Raw genomic sequence first — 15,546 nt, 5'->3', positions numbered from 1 at the left:
CCCCCGCCCGGATGAGAGTCTGCCCCTGAGAGAAAGTACCCTGACCAGGTTCTCCCGTGGGTGGGTGGCGAGCTAGCGGCATTCAGAAGAGCGAGGCCCGCAGTCTGTGCAGAAGACACCTGCACTCGGGTGTGTGTGGCGGCACAATTCACAAGCAGCTCCAGATGTTAATCCAAGGAGAAGCCAGGGAGTTCCCAACGCCCCAGGTGTCCTCAGCCCACGACTGGCTGCTGTGGGAATGCGAAGCCCGGCTCCTTGTCTCAGAGCGGGGCAACCAGGAGGTGTGATGTCCACCCCGGGGTTCCCAGGAGGATCAGGCTGAAGCTGGGACTTGGCCTGAAAGTGTCCCCTCGCATGGCCACCCCCTTCCCCTTCCTGCTCCTCTACTCCTGGTGCCCCTCCATCCAGGGGCCAGACCTTAAAGAGTCACCCGCAAGAGAATCCTGGTCCCAAAGGAGCCTTCTGGGGGACCCGTGCTGAGAGAGGTTGTGGGCATGGCCCGCTGGGGCTCTGCCCGACCCAGGGCTGAGAGATGCAACCTCCCAGCTCTGGGTCCCTGCAGGAAGTGTTGGCAAGCACAGGGCCAGTCCTCCAAAGGCCCAGGTGCAGGGAGCCCAGGCCAAGCAGCCTGTGGAAGAAGCCACATGCTGTGCCACCCCGGGGAACACGACTGCAGGCCACGGCCCTTCCCACCTCCTCCTCCTCCTCCTCCTCCTCCTCCTCCTCCCACCCCGCCCCCGCCCCCGCCCCCACATGGCACAGGGCCCAGAGACACCTCAGACACTTGCTACCCAAAGTGCAAAGGGCATCAGTTGCTCCTCCAAACCCCCCCCAGCCCAGCAGACCGCATTGTCCAGCCAGCCCCCGGGCCTCCCTGGGGTGCCCAGCACAAAAGTGCAGACACCCACCGGACCCTCAATCTCAGTTTTCGGATGTTTTTGCCACTCTAAGGACCCGCAGGCCAGCTGGGCCTTCTGGCAGGACAGAGAGCCCCGGAATCCGACGTGGAGAGCTGGGTGTACGTCCCCACGAGGAGGCGGTCCCCACCTCCGCGGCTATCCCCTTGCGGGGAGCGGCAGCCGTGGGGCCTCAGAGAAGACACCAGGCTGGGCCCCCACGGCACAGCGGGAGCACGTCCCCCGCAGGCCACTTAGCGACGGCGGCCAGCCGGCGGACGGTTGGGTTGCGCGAGACGCTGCGGCCGCCCTGCTACCGGGTTCCTGGGAGGGCGTCCTGGAACCAGCGTCCACACCAAGCCCTTGGAAGGCCCAGGCGACGGAGGAGCCCCGTCAGGCAGGGGCCGAGGACGGTGACGGCCCGGGCGGGGAGGAGCGTGTCAGGCAGGGGCAGAGGACGGTGACAGGTGACAGGCCGGGCGGGAAGGAGTCAGTCAGGCGGGGGCCGTGGAGGAGACGGGCTGGGTAAGGGTTAGGGTTAGAGTCAGGGCACAAGTCACAATCGCAAAGACCTGGAAGCCACCCGAGTGCCCATCGACCCACGAGTGGGTAAATAAAATGTGGCGCGTGGACACCACGGAGTGCTATTCGGCTATGAGGAGCAGCGGTGAGGGGGCACCTCTCGTGGTTCTCCTGGCCAGAGCTGGAACCCGTTCCAGTAAGCCAAGTATCCCAAGAATGGACACACGAGCACCACGTGCTCGCGCTCACCAGCAAATGGGTACGAACCGATGGACACCTAAGTGGACACAGAGGAATCACCTTCTTCGGGTGGGTGTCGGGCGGGTGGGGGGAGGGGATGGGCATACACATCCATTAGGAATGGGGTGGGTGCGCACCGACTGGGGGATGGGCGCACTTGAAGCTCTGACCCGAGGGGGGAGGCTGGGAGAGGGCAACGCACCCGACCTTAACATTGGTGCCCCCACAATATGCTGGAGCAACATGAGAGGTAAATGAATAAGAACACGGGGGGGGGGAGGGGGGCACGGGCAACACATGTCACCTTAAAACTTGGACTCCCATCATCTGCTTGAAAAGAGAGAGAAAAGAAAATGCAATAATAGAGATAAGAGACACTTTTTAAAAATAATGAATCCGGCCGGGCGCTGTGGCTCACGCCTGTAATCCTAGCTCTTGGGAGGCCGAGGCGGGCGGATTGCTCAAGGTCAGGAGTTCAAAACCAGCCTGAGCAAGAGCGAGACCCCGTCTCTACTATAAATAGAAAGAAATTAATTGGCCAACTGATATATATATAAAAAATTAGCGGGGCATGGTGGCGCATGCCTGCAGTCCCAGCTACCCGGGAGGCTGAGGCAGAAGGATCACTCGAGCCCAGGAGTTTGAAGTTGCTGTGAGCTAGGCTGACGCCACGGCACTCACTCTAGCCTGGGCAACAAACCGAGACTCTGTCTCAAAAAAAAAAAAAAAAAAAATGAATCCGAAGAGAAAAGTAAAAGGAGGCCTGTGGAGCAGGTCTGGGTGTGACTCCGGATGCCCGAACATCAGGTGCCACCACCAAAGATTCCTACGTGTAGCCCATAGAACCCCAAAAGCAACGGGACGAGTTCTGGTCACATACTCCCTCAAAATGACATCCAGGCCTTCTTCTGGAACTCCCTCCCCTCTCAGACTCTCAAGGTTTCCTCCAGCGTGTCGGCTCCCACAGAGCAGACCTTTGGTCTGAGACCTGACTGTCCAGAAGCCACGCATGCTGCCGCGTGGCGGCGGTGTCACGGCTCGGGACAAGAGGAGGCCCCACGGTGCGGGCTGGGGCGCCAGGCACCGCGGCGGGCGCTGAGGGTGGGGGTCACCCCCACCCCGGGCCGCCCCCGCACTCCCAGAAACGCGACAGAACCAGAGGCAAAAAAAAAAAAAAAAGAAGAAGAAGCCTACGGCACCCGGTATTCCCGGGCGGTCTCCCATCCAAGTTCTAACCAGGCCCGACCCTGCTTAGCTTCCGAGACCAGACGGGATCGGGCGCGTTCGGGGTGGTGTGGTCGTGGACGGCGGAGGGCGCCCCTGCCCCGCTCGAGAAGCCGAGCCTCTCTGCGCTTCCCCGCCGCCTCCTCCCGCCCCAGGCCCCGCGCCGCCGGGCCGGGCCTGTTGAGTTCGCCGGCCGGGTCCCGTGGGCTCCGAGGGACGGGGTGACAGGCGGGGCGGGCAGGGAGCGGCGGGCCGGGGTTGGGGGCTGTCTCTCTATACACACACACTCACACTCACACTCACTCACTCACTCACACTCACACAAGATGCGCCTCCACGGCTGGACCCGCCAAGGTGGAGACCTTCCAGCCCCCCTCCTCTCCTCGCCTGGCCTCCTTCACCTCCCCGCCCCCCACCCCCAGCGCGCCTCCGGGGCCGCTGACTGCGCACGGGCGGGTGGGCGGGGCGGGGCGCTCGCCCTTTGACCCCAGCCAGGGGCCGCCCTCCCCCACAACCCCTTTCAGCTGTGCCCCCCACCCTGTGGCCCCGCGGCCGCCTATTCCCCCGGGCCAGGGCTGGGGCACAGCGCACGGGGGAGGGGAGCCAGTGTATGGGGCGTCTCTCTCTCTCTCGGGATGTGTCCCATGGGTGGGGTGGGGTGGCGTGGTCTGTGGGGCGCTGAAGAAATCAGTCCCCTCCATCTCCTCCCTCTGGAAAACACCCAAGCCCTTGGAGAACTGCCCGCACCGCTACCGTGGGGGCCGGGACCCTCCTCTGTGTCCTCCTGTGGCCCAGTCCAAGGGGCCTGGGCCTGGCCGGGGCTGCATTGGACCCCAACCACCCTGGCGTGTGGACTCGCTAAAAATCGGCGATTAGATATTGGATTCCAGCGTCATTGAGGTCATTTCACTAATGAGTGCACCGCAAAGAGTTTCCTAATCCATCTGTGAGGGTGGCAACCGAAAGAGAATTTTAGAGCCGACAGAATAGGCGAGGAAAGGCATAGGAGATTTCCACACCCAGTAAGGAAGCCTTTCCCGAAATGGAAGAAAGAAAGGAGCAAACAGAGACACCGGTAGCCCCCCGCCCGGATGAGAGTCTGCCCCTGAGAGAAAGTACCCTGACCAGGTTCTCCCGTGGGTGGGTGGCGAGCTAGCGGCATTCAGAAGAGCGAGGCCCGCAGTCTGTGCAGAAGACACCTGCACTCGGGTGTGTGTGGCGGCACAATTCACAAGCAGCTCCAGATGTTAATCCAAGGAGAAGCCAGGGAGTTCCCAACGCCCCAGGTGTCCTCAGCCCACGACTGGCTGCTGTGGGAATGCGAAGCCCGGCTCCTTGTCTCAGAGCGGGGCAACCAGGAGGTGTGATGTCCACCCCGGGGTTCCCAGGAGGATCAGGCTGAAGCTGGGACTTGGCCTGAAAGTGTCCCCTCGCATGGCCACCCCCTTCCCCTTCCTGCTCCTCTACTCCTGGTGCCCCTCCATCCAGGGGCCAGACCTTAAAGAGTCACCCGCAAGAGAATCCTGGTCCCAAAGGAGCCTTCTGGGGGACCCGTGCTGAGAGAGGTTGTGGGCATGGCCCGCTGGGGCTCTGCCCGACCCAGGGCTGAGAGATGCAACCTCCCAGCTCTGGGTCCCTGCAGGAAGTGTTGGCAAGCACAGGGCCAGTCCTCCAAAGGCCCAGGTGCAGGGAGCCCAGGCCAAGCAGCCTGTGGAAGAAGCCACATGCTGTGCCACCCCGGGGAACACGACTGCAGGCCACGGCCCTTCCCACCTCCTCCTCCTCCTCCTCCTCCTCCTCCTCCTCCCACCCCGCCCCCGCCCCCGCCCCCACATGGCACAGGGCCCAGAGACACCTCAGACACTTGCTACCCAAAGTGCAAAGGGCATCAGTTGCTCCTCCAAACCCCCCCCAGCCCAGCAGACCGCATTGTCCAGCCAGCCCCCGGGCCTCCCTGGGGTGCCCAGCACAAAAGTGCAGACACCCACCGGACCCTCAATCTCAGTTTTCGGATGTTTTTGCCACTCTAAGGACCCGCAGGCCAGCTGGGCCTTCTGGCAGGACAGAGAGCCCCGGAATCCGACGTGGAGAGCTGGGTGTACGTCCCCACGAGGAGGCGGTCCCCACCTCCGCGGCTATCCCCTTGCGGGGAGCGGCAGCCGTGGGGCCTCAGAGAAGACACCAGGCTGGGCCCCCACGGCACAGCGGGAGCACGTCCCCCGCAGGCCACTTAGCGACGGCGGCCAGCCGGCGGACGGTTGGGTTGCGCGAGACGCTGCGGCCGCCCTGCTACCGGGTTCCTGGGAGGGCGTCCTGGAACCAGCGTCCACACCAAGCCCTTGGAAGGCCCAGGCGACGGAGGAGCCCCGTCAGGCAGGGGCCGAGGACGGTGACGGCCCGGGCGGGGAGGAGCGTGTCAGGCAGGGGCAGAGGACGGTGACAGGTGACAGGCCGGGCGGGAAGGAGTCAGTCAGGCAGGGGCCGTGGAGGAGACGGGCTGGGTAAGGGTTAGGGTTAGAGTCAGGGCACAAGTCACAATCGCAAAGACCTGGAAGCCACCCGAGTGCCCATCGACCCACGAGTGGGTAAATAAAATGTGGCGCGTGGACACCACGGAGTGCTATTCGGCTATGAGGAGCAGCGGTGAGGGGGCACCTCTCGTGGTTCTCCTGGCCAGAGCTGGAACCCGTTCCAGTAAGCCAAGTATCCCAAGAATGGACACACGAGCACCACGTGCTCGCGCTCACCAGCAAATGGGTACGAACCGATGGACACCTAAGTGGACACAGAGGAATCACCTTCTTCGGGTGGGTGTCGGGCGGGTGGGGGGAGGGGATGGGCATACACATCCATTAGGAATGGGGTGGGTGCGCACCGACTGGGGGATGGGCGCACTTGAAGCTCTGACCCGAGGGGGGAGGCTGGGAGAGGGCAACGCACCCGACCTTAACATTGGTGCCCCCACAATATGCTGGAGCAACATGAGAGGTAAATGAATAAGAACACGGGGGGGGGAGGGGGGCACGGGCAACACATGTCACCTTAAAACTTGGACTCCCATCATCTGCTTGAAAAGAGAGAGAAAAGAAAATGCAATAATAGAGATAAGAGACACTTTTTAAAAATAATGAATCCGGCCGGGCGCTGTGGCTCACGCCTGTAATCCTAGCTCTTGGGAGGCCGAGGCGGGCGGATTGCTCAAGGTCAGGAGTTCAAAACCAGCCTGAGCAAGAGCGAGACCCCGTCTCTACTATAAATAGAAAGAAATTAATTGGCCAACTGATATATATATAAAAAATTAGCGGGGCATGGTGGCGCATGCCTGCAGTCCCAGCTACCCGGGAGGCTGAGGCAGAAGGATCACTCGAGCCCAGGAGTTTGAAGTTGCTGTGAGCTAGGCTGACGCCACGGCACTCACTCTAGCCTGGGCAACAAACCGAGACTCTGTCTCAAAAAAAAAAAAAAAAAAAATGAATCCGAAGAGAAAAGTAAAAGGAGGCCTGTGGAGCAGGTCTGGGTGTGACTCCGGATGCCCGAACATCAGGTGCCACCACCAAAGATTCCTACGTGTAGCCCATAGAACCCCAAAAGCAACGGGACGAGTTCTGGTCACATACTCCCTCAAAATGACATCCAGGCCTTCTTCTGGAACTCCCTCCCCTCTCAGACTCTCAAGGTTTCCTCCAGCGTGTCGGCTCCCACAGAGCAGACCTTTGGTCTGAGACCTGACTGTCCAGAAGCCACGCATGCTGCCGCGTGGCGGCGGTGTCACGGCTCGGGACAAGAGGAGGCCCCACGGTGCGGGCTGGGGCGCCAGGCACCGCGGCGGGCGCTGAGGGTGGGGGTCACCCCCACCCCGGGCCGCCCCCGCACTCCCAGAAACGCGACAGAACCAGAGGCAAAAAAAAAAAAAAAAGAAGAAGAAGCCTACGGCACCCGGTATTCCCGGGCGGTCTCCCATCCAAGTTCTAACCAGGCCCGACCCTGCTTAGCTTCCGAGACCAGACGGGATCGGGCGCGTTCGGGGTGGTGTGGTCGTGGACGGCGGAGGGCGCCCCTGCCCCGCTCGAGAAGCCGAGCCTCTCTGCGCTTCCCCGCCGCCTCCTCCCGCCCCAGGCCCCGCGCCGGGCCGGGCCTGTTGAGTTCGCCGGCCGGGTCCCGTGGGCTCCGAGGGACGGGGTGACAGGCGGGGCGGGCAGGGAGCGGCGGGCCGGGGTTGGGGGCTGTCTCTCTATACACACACACTCACACTCACACTCACTCACTCACTCACACTCACACAAGATGCGCCTCCACGGCTGGACCCGCCAAGGTGGAGACCTTCCAGCCCCCCTCCTCTCCTCGCCTGGCCTCCTTCACCTCCCCGCCCCCCACCCCCAGCGCGCCTCCGGGGCCGCTGACTGCGCACGGGCGGGTGGGCGGGGCGGGGCGCTCGCCCTTTGACCCCAGCCAGGGGCCGCCCTCCCCCACAACCCCTTTCAGCTGTGCCCCCCACCCTGTGGCCCCGCGGCCGCCTATTCCCCCGGGCCAGGGCTGGGGCACAGCGCACGGGGGAGGGGAGCCAGTGTATGGGGCGTCTCTCTCTCTCTCGGGATGTGTCCCATGGGTGGGGTGGGGTGGCGTGGTCTGTGGGGCGCTGAAGAAATCAGTCCCCTCCATCTCCTCCCTCTGGAAAACACCCAAGCCCTTGGAGAACTGCCCGCACCGCTACCGTGGGGGCCGGGACCCTCCTCTGTGTCCTCCTGTGGCCCAGTCCAAGGGGCCTGGGCCTGGCCGGGGCTGCATTGGACCCCAACCACCCTGGCGTGTGGACTCGCTAAAAATCGGCGATTAGATATTGGATTCCAGCGTCATTGAGGTCATTTCACTAATGAGTGCACCGCAAAGAGTTTCCTAATCCATCTGTGAGGGTGGCAACCGAAAGAGAATTTTAGAGCCGACAGAATAGGCGAGGAAAGGCATAGGAGATTTCCACACCCAGTAAGGAAGCCTTTCCCGAAATGGAAGAAAGAAAGGAGCAAACAGAGACACCGGTAGCCCCCCGCCCGGATGAGAGTCTGCCCCTGAGAGAAAGTACCCTGACCAGGTTCTCCCGTGGGTGGGTGGCGAGCTAGCGGCATTCAGAAGAGCGAGGCCCGCAGTCTGTGCAGAAGACACCTGCACTCGGGTGTGTGTGGCGGCACAATTCACAAGCAGCTCCAGATGTTAATCCAAGGAGAAGCCAGGGAGTTCCCAACGCCCCAGGTGTCCTCAGCCCACGACTGGCTGCTGTGGGAATGCGAAGCCCGGCTCCTTGTCTCAGAGCGGGGCAACCAGGAGGTGTGATGTCCACCCCGGGGTTCCCAGGAGGATCAGGCTGAAGCTGGGACTTGGCCTGAAAGTGTCCCCTCGCATGGCCACCCCCTTCCCCTTCCTGCTCCTCTACTCCTGGTGCCCCTCCATCCAGGGGCCAGACCTTAAAGAGTCACCCGCAAGAGAATCCTGGTCCCAAAGGAGCCTTCTGGGGGACCCGTGCTGAGAGAGGTTGTGGGCATGGCCCGCTGGGGCTCTGCCCGACCCAGGGCTGAGAGATGCAACCTCCCAGCTCTGGGTCCCTGCAGGAAGTGTTGGCAAGCACAGGGCCAGTCCTCCAAAGGCCCAGGTGCAGGGAGCCCAGGCCAAGCAGCCTGTGGAAGAAGCCACATGCTGTGCCACCCCGGGGAACACGACTGCAGGCCACGGCCCTTCCCACCTCCTCCTCCTCCTCCTCCTCCTCCTCCTCCTCCCACCCCGCCCCCGCCCCCGCCCCCACATGGCACAGGGCCCAGAGACACCTCAGACACTTGCTACCCAAAGTGCAAAGGGCATCAGTTGCTCCTCCAAACCCCCCCCAGCCCAGCAGACCGCATTGTCCAGCCAGCCCCCGGGCCTCCCTGGGGTGCCCAGCACAAAAGTGCAGACACCCACCGGACCCTCAATCTCAGTTTTCGGATGTTTTTGCCACTCTAAGGACCCGCAGGCCAGCTGGGCCTTCTGGCAGGACAGAGAGCCCCGGAATCCGACGTGGAGAGCTGGGTGTACGTCCCCACGAGGAGGCGGTCCCCACCTCCGCGGCTATCCCCTTGCGGGGAGCGGCAGCCGTGGGGCCTCAGAGAAGACACCAGGCTGGGCCCCCACGGCACAGCGGGAGCACGTCCCCCGCAGGCCACTTAGCCACGGCGGCCAGCCGGCGGACGGTTGGGTTGCGCGAGACGCTGCGGCCGCCCTGCTACCGGGTTCCTGGGAGGGCGTCCTGGAACCAGCGTCCACACCAAGCCCTTGGAAGGCCCAGGCGACGGAGGAGCCCCGTCAGGCAGGGGCCGAGGACGGTGACGGCCCGGGCGGGGAGGAGCGTGTCAGGCAGGGGCAGAGGACGGTGACAGGTGACAGGCCGGGCGGGAAGGAGTCAGTCAGGCAGGGGCCGTGGAGGAGACGGGCTGGGTAAGGGTTAGGGTTAGAGTCAGGGCACAAGTCACAATCGCAAAGACCTGGAAGCCACCCGAGTGCCCATCGACCCACGAGTGGGTAAATAAAATGTGGCGCGTGGACACCACGGAGTGCTATTCGGCTATGAGGAGCAGCGGTGAGGGGGCACCTCTCGTGGTTCTCCTGGCCAGAGCTGGAACCCGTTCCAGTAAGCCAAGTATCCCAAGAATGGACACACGAGCACCACGTGCTCGCGCTCACCAGCAAATGGGTACGAACCGATGGACACCTAAGTGGACACAGAGGAATCACCTTCTTCGGGTGGGTGTCGGGCGGGTGGGGGGAGGGGATGGGCATACACATCCATTAGGAATGGGGTGGGTGCGCACCGACTGGGGGATGGGCGCACTTGAAGCTCTGACCCGAGGGGGGAGGCTGGGAGAGGGCAACGCACCCGACCTTAACATTGGTGCCCCCACAATATGCTGGAGCAACATGAGAGGTAAATGAATAAGAACACGGGGGGGGGAGGGGGGCACGGGCAACACATGTCACCTTAAAACTTGGACTCCCATCATCTGCTTGAAAAGAGAGAGAAAAGAAAATGCAATAATAGAGATAAGAGACACTTTTTAAAAATAATGAATCCGGCCGGGCGCTGTGGCTCACGCCTGTAATCCTAGCTCTTGGGAGGCCGAGGCGGGCGGATTGCTCAAGGTCAGGAGTTCAAAACCAGCCTGAGCAAGAGCGAGACCCCGTCTCTACTATAAATAGAAAGAAATTAATTGGCCAACTGATATATATATAAAAAATTAGCGGGGCATGGTGGCGCATGCCTGCAGTCCCAGCTACCCGGGAGGCTGAGGCAGAAGGATCACTCGAGCCCAGGAGTTTGAAGTTGCTGTGAGCTAGGCTGACGCCACGGCACTCACTCTAGCCTGGGCAACAAACCGAGACTCTGTCTCAAAAAAAAAAAAAAAAAAAAATGAATCCGAAGAGAAAAGTAAAAGGAGGCCTGTGGAGCAGGTCTGGGTGTGACTCCGGATGCCCGAACATCAGGTGCCACCACCACAGATTCCTACGTGTAGCCCATAGAACCCCAAAAGCAACGGGACGAGTTCTGGTCACATACTCCCTCAAAATGACATCCAGGCCTTCTTCTGGAACTCCCTCCCCTCTCAGACTCTCAAGGTTTCCTCCAGCGTGTCGGCTCCCACAGAGCAGACCTTTGGTCTGAGACCTGACTGTCCAGAAGCCACGCATGCTGCCGCGTGGCGGCGGTGTCACGGCTCGGGACAAGAGGAGGCCCCACGGTGCGGGCTGGGGCGCCAGGCACCGCGGTGGGCGCTGAGGGTGGGGGTCACCCCCACCCCGGGCCGCCCCCGCACTCCCAGAAACGCGACAGAACCAGAGGCAAAAAAAAAAAAAAAAAGAAGAAGAAGCCTACGGCACCCGGTATTCCCGGGCGGTCTCCCATCCAAGTTCTAACCAGGCCCGACCCTGCTTAGCTTCCGAGACCAGACGGGATCGGGCGCGTTCGGGGTGGTGTGGTCGTGGACGGCGGAGGGCGCCCCTGCCCCGCTCGAGAAGCCGAGCCTCTCTGCGCTTCCCCGCCGCCTCCTCCCGCCCCAGGCCCCGCGCCGGGCCGGGCCTGTTGAGTTCGCCGGCCGGGTCCCGTGGGCTCCGAGGGACGGGGTGACAGGCGGGGCGGGCAGGGAGCGGCGGGCCGGGGTTGGGGGCTGTCTCTCTATACACACACACTCACACTCACACTCACTCACTCACTCACACTCACACAAGATGCGCCTCCACGGCTGGACCCGCCAAGGTGGAGACCTTCCAGCCCCCCTCCTCTCCTCGCCTGGCCTCCTTCACCTCCCCGCCCCCCACCCCCAGCGCGCCTCCGGGGCCGCTGACTGCGCACGGGCGGGTGGGCGGGGCGGGGCGCTCGCCCTTTGACCCCAGCCAGGGGCCGCCCTCCCCCACAACCCCTTTCAGCTGTGCCCCCCACCCTGTGGCCCCGCGGCCGCCTATTCCCCCGGGCCAGGGCTGGGGCACAGCGCACGGGGGAGGGGAGCCAGTGTATGGGGCCTCTCTCTCTCTCTCTCGGGATGTGTCCCATGGGTGGGGTGGGGTGGCGTGGTCTGTGGGGCGCTGAAGAAATCAGTCCCCTCCATCTCCTCCCTCTGGAAAACACCCAAGCCCTTGGAGAACTGCCCGCACCGCTACCGTGGGGGCCGGGACCCTCCTCTGTGTCCTCCTGTGGCCCAGTCCAAGGGGCCTGGGCCTGGCCGGGGCTGCATTGGACCCCAACCACCCTGGCGTGTGGACTCGCTAAAAATCGGCGATTAGATATTGGATTCCAGCGTCATTGAGGTCATTTCACTAATGAGTGCACCGCAAAGAGTTTCCTAATCCATCTGTGAGGGTGGCAACCGAAAGAGAATTTTAGAGCCGACAGAATAGGCGAGGAAAGGCATAGGAGATTTCCACACCCAGTAAGGAAGCCTTTCCCGAAATGGAAGAAAGAAAGGAGCAAACAGAGACACCGGTAGCCCCCCGCCCGGATGAGAGTCTGCCCCTGAGAGAAAGTACCCTGACCAGGTTCTCCCGTGGGTGGGTGGCGAGCTAGCGGCATTCAGAAGAGCGAGGCCCGCAGTCTGTGCAGAAGACACCTGCACTCGGGTGTGTGTGGCGGCACAATTCACAAGCAGCTCCAGATGTTAATCCAAGGAGAAGCCAGGGAGTTCCCAACGCCCCAGGTGTCCTCAGCCCACGACTGGCTGCTGTGGGAATGCGAAGCCCGGCTCCTTGTCTCAGAGCGGGGCAACCAGGAGGTGTGATGTCCACCCCGGGGTTCCCAGGAGGATCAGGCTGAAGCTGGGACTTGGCCTGAAAGTGTCCCCTCGCATGGCCACCCCCTTCCCCTTCCTGCTCCTCTACTCCTGGTGCCCCTCCATCCAGGGGCCAGACCTTAAAGAGTCACCCGCAAGAGAATCCTGGTCCCAAAGGAGCCTTCTGGGGGACCCGTGCTGAGAGAGGTTGTGGGCATGGCCCGCTGGGGCTCTGCCCGACCCAGGGCTGAGAGATGCAACCTCCCAGCTCTGGGTCCCTGCAGGAAGTGTTGGCAAGCACAGGGCCAGTCCTCCAAAGGCCCAGGTGCAGGGAGCCCAGGCCAAGCAGCCTGTGGAAGAAGCCACATGCTGTGCCACCCCGGGGAACACGACTGCAGGCCACGGCCCTTCCCACCTCCTCCTCCTCCTCCTCCTCCTCCTCCTCCTCCCACCCCGCCCCCGCCCCCGCCCCCACATGGCACAGGGCCCAGAGACACCTCAGACACTTGCTACCCAAAGTGCAAAGGGCATCAGTTGCTCCTCCAAACCCCCCCCAGCCCAGCAGACCGCATTGTCCAGCCAGCCCCCGGGCCTCCCTGGGGTGCCCAGCACAAAAGTGCAGACACCCACCGGACCCTCAATCTCAGTTTTCGGATGTTTTTGCCACTCTAAGGACCCGCAGGCCAGCTGGGCCTTCTGGCAGGACAGAGAGCCCCGGAATCCGACGTGGAGAGCTGGGTGTACGTCCCCACGAGGAGGCGGTCCCCACCTCCGCGGCTATCCCCTTGCGGGGAGCGGCAGCCGTGGGGCCTCAGAGAAGACACCAGGCTGGGCCCCCACGGCACAGCGGGAGCACGTCCCCCGCAGGCCACTTAGCGACGGCGGCCAGCCGGCGGACGGTTGGGTTGCGCGAGACGCTGCGGCCGCCCTGCTACCGGGTTCCTGGGAGGGCGTCCTGGAACCAGCGTCCACACCAAGCCCTTGGAAGGCCCAGGCGACGGAGGAGCCCCGTCAGGCAGGGGCCGAGGACGGTGACGGCCCGGGCGGGGAGGAGCGTGTCAGGCAGGGGCAGAGGACGGTGACAGGTGACAGGCCGGGCGGGAAGGAGTCAGTCAGGCAGGGGCCGTGGAGGAGACGGGCTGGGTAAGGGTTAGGGTTAGAGTCAGGGCACAAGTCACAATCGCAAAGACCTGGAAGCCACCCGAGTGCCCATCGACCCACGAGTGGGTAAATAAAATGTGGCGCGTGGACACCACGGAGTGCTATTCGGCTATGAGGAGCAGCGGTGAGGGGGCACCTCTCGTGGTTCTCCTGGCCAGAGCTGGAACCCGTTCCAGTAAGCCAAGTATCCCAAGAATGGACACACGAGCACCACGTGCTCGCGCTCACCAGCAAATGGGTACGAACCGATGGACACCTAAGTGGACACAGAGGAATCACCTTCTTCGGGTGGGTGTCGGGCGGGTGGGGGGAGGGGATGGGCATACACATCCATTAGGAATGGGGTGGGTGCGCACCGACTGGGGGATGGGCGCACTTGAAGCTCTGACCCGAGGGGGGAGGCTGGGAGAGGGCAACGCACCCGACCTTAACATTGGTGCCCCCACAATATGCTGGAGCAACATGAGAGGTAAATGAATAAGAACACGGGGGGGGGAGGGGGGCACGGGCAACACATGTCACCTTAAAACTTGGACTCCCATCATCTGCTTGAAAAGAGAGAGAAAAGAAAATGCAATAATAGAGATAAGAGACACTTTTTAAAAATAATGAATCCGGCCGGGCGCTGTGGCTCACGCCTGTAATCCTAGCTCTTGGGAGGCCGAGGCGGGCGGATTGCTCAAGGTCAGGAGTTCAAAACCAGCCTGAGCAAGAGCGAGACCCCGTCTCTACTATAAATAGAAAGAAATTAATTGGCCAACTGATATATATATAAAAAATTAGCGGGGCATGGTGGCGCATGCCTGCAGTCCCAGCTACCCGGGAGGCTGAGGCAGAAGGATCACTCGAGCCCAGGAGTTTGAAGTTGCTGTGAGCTAGGCTGACGCCACGGCACTCACTCTAGCCTGGGCAACAAACCGAGACTCTGTCTCAAAAAAAAAAAAAAAAAAAAATGAATCCGAAGAGAAAAGTAAAAGGAGGCCTGTGGAGCAGGTCTGGGTGTGACTCCGGATGCCCGAACATCAGGTGCCACCACCAAAGATTCCTACGTGTAGCCCATAGAACCCCAAAAGCAACGGGACGAGTTCTGGTCACATACTCCCTCAAAATGACATCCAGGCCTTCTTCTGGAACTCCCTCCCCTCTCAGACTCTCAAGGTTTCCTCCAGCGTGTCGGCTCCCACAGAGCAGACCTTTGGTCTGAGACCTGACTGTCCAGAAGCCACGCATGCTGCCGCGTGGCGGCGGTGTCACGGCTCGGGACAAGAGGAGGCCCCACGGTGCGGGCTGGGGCGCCAGGCACCGCGGCGGGCGCTGAGGGTGGGGGTCACCCCCACCCCGGGCCGCCCCCGCACTCCCAGAAACGCGACAGAACCAGAGGCAAAAAAAAAAAAAAAAGAAGAAGAAGCCTACGGCACCCGGTATTCCCGGGCGGTCTCCCATCCAAGTTCTAACCAGGCCCGACCCTGCTTAGCTTCCGAGACCAGACGGGATCGGGCGCGTTCGGGGTGGTGTGGTCGTGGACGGCGGAGGGCGCCCCTGCCCCGCTCGAGAAGCCGAGCCTCTCTGCGCTTCCCCGCCGCCTCCTCCCGCCCCAGGCCCCGCGCCGGGCCGGGCCTGTTGAGTTCGCCGGCCGGGTCCCGTGGGCTCCGAGGGACGGGGTGACAGGCGGGGCGGGCAGGGAGCGGCGGGCCGGGGTTGGGGGCTGTCTCTCTATACACACACACTCACACTCACACTCACTCACTCACTCACACTCACACAAGATGCGCCTCCACGGCTGGACCCGCCAAGGTGGAGACCTTCCAGCCCCCCTCCTCTCCTCGCCTGGCCTCCTTCACCTCCCCGCCCCCCACCCCCAGCGCGCCTCCGGGGCCGCTGACTGCGCACGGGCGGGTGGGCGGGGCGGGGCGCTCGCCCTTTGACCCCAGCCAGGGGCCGCCCTCCCCCACAACCCCTTTCAGCTGTGCCCCCCACCCTGTGGCCCCGCGGCCGCCTATTCCCCCGGGCCAGGGCTGGGGCACAGCGCACGGGGGAGGGGAGCCAGTGTATGGGGCGTCTCTCTCTCTCTCTCGGGATGTGTCCCATGGGTGGGGTGGGGTGGCGTGGTCTGTGGGGCGCTGAAGAAATCAGTCCCCTCCATCTCCTCCCTCTGGAAAACACCCAAGCCCTTGGAGAACTGCCCGCACCGCTACCGTGGGGGCCGGGACCCTCCTCTGTGTCCT

General features: G+C 62.9%; 4 pseudogenes; all 4 read right to left on the bottom strand.

Moving 5' to 3' along the window:
* Positions 1–2,845: 2,845 nt before the first annotated feature.
* Positions 2,846–2,964, bottom strand: LOC142861703 (uncharacterized; annotated as a pseudogene).
* Positions 2,965–6,806: 3,842 nt separating this feature from the next.
* Positions 6,807–6,925, bottom strand: LOC142861702 (uncharacterized; annotated as a pseudogene).
* Positions 6,926–10,766: 3,841 nt separating this feature from the next.
* LOC142861701 (uncharacterized) lies at positions 10,767–10,885 on the bottom strand (annotated as a pseudogene).
* A 3,842-nt stretch (positions 10,886–14,727) lies between these two features.
* LOC142861700 (uncharacterized) lies at positions 14,728–14,846 on the bottom strand (annotated as a pseudogene).
* Positions 14,847–15,546: the final 700 nt, after the last annotated feature.

This window comes from Microcebus murinus, chromosome 17, assembly GCF_040939455.1.
Source record: "Microcebus murinus isolate Inina chromosome 17, M.murinus_Inina_mat1.0, whole genome shotgun sequence".
Taxonomy (NCBI): domain Eukaryota; kingdom Metazoa; phylum Chordata; class Mammalia; order Primates; family Cheirogaleidae; genus Microcebus; species Microcebus murinus.
This window is presented reverse-complemented; position numbering and strand designations above follow the sequence as displayed.